The following is a 1,050-nucleotide window of genomic DNA, read 5'->3' as shown; positions in this document are numbered from 1 at the left end:
TATTATTTCTTCATATTTTAGGCGCATCAATGTACCAGCAATGTACACTCGGTAGTAGGCCTATGCGTGAATGTCCCAAAATGCAATTTGCGGAAAAATTGTTCGAAAATGAGCACCGCACACGCAATCGGTTTCATGAACAGAGATAGAAAAATCCGTTAGAAAGAAGCGGGAAATAAAGATGCAACAAATATCATCGGTTGCAAATACGATTAGGATAATGCCTTTGGCTGCTAGACAATGAAAGCATGTTGAAAGAAAACTAATAGAAGAGGATATGAGGAAGATAAAATAATTGGCTCCACGTCTCTATGGTGGGATTTTGGAGCAAGGTAAAACATGACTCATAATATGAAGTAAAACGTCCAGGTTCCAAACAATCCTTATAACGACGCTAATGCTAGGCCTAACCGTCTTACGGTAGATGGAAAGGCTTTCCTAAAAACCTTCTCTATTAAATGTTAACTAGCTACAAAGTAGCCTATGCCTACCTGTCAGAATGATATCGGGATTATTTGCGTCAACCCAGTGGCAATTCCTTTCGCAAACACAATCTCATGAGCCACAGAAACACCACTAATCAAACAGTAGCGCTAGCTAGGTGCCCTTACACTAGAATTAAACGGTAACACACCCCCAAAAATGTCTTCATTTTTTTCAAGACTTCAAAAGTGGTCTCCTGATGTGGTTTAAGCATTGTTATGGACTCTTAGAACATACAATTTAGTTATTTTTCTGTAAAAAAAATAAAAGTGACTTTGAGAACGAAAATCTGAAACCTGTGAATTTCTGACTCAGTTTATCTGTTTCAATAGTAGGTTTACTATTAGCCTACTGCACAGTACAGCTTGGGTTGGCCTGACTGAAAGACCAATATAGGATTGATCATGTTAGGTCATTCAGAGTGGAGGAAAAATGAGAGTATACCCATTTCTCCAGCATACACAACACCTCTCAGCTTGTTATAATGTCGACATCAGTTTCAAGCTTTAATGTCACGTGCATAAGTACAGTGAAAGGCCGTTCTTGCAAGCTCTAAACCCAACCTTG

The 1,050-nt window shown here is 38.9% G+C and overlaps 1 protein-coding gene across 1 annotated transcript in view; it reads right to left on the bottom strand.

Annotated features, from left to right (window-relative positions):
* The window catches only part of LOC106578017 (phosphofurin acidic cluster sorting protein 1), a 103,462-nt gene extending 102,858 nt beyond the window's left edge, over positions 1-604 (bottom strand). Inside the window, exon 1 of the mRNA XM_014156551.2 lies at positions 492-604. The gene's annotated coding sequence lies outside the window, so the exon portion shown is untranslated. The remainder of the gene's footprint in view (positions 1-491) is intronic.
* Positions 605-1,050: the final 446 nt, after the last annotated feature.

This window comes from Salmo salar, chromosome ssa18 (genome assembly GCF_905237065.1).
Source record: "Salmo salar chromosome ssa18, Ssal_v3.1, whole genome shotgun sequence".
Taxonomy (NCBI): Eukaryota; Metazoa; Chordata; class Actinopteri; order Salmoniformes; family Salmonidae; genus Salmo; species Salmo salar.
Note: the sequence above shows the minus strand (reverse complement) of the source record. Positions and strands in the feature narration are given on the sequence as shown.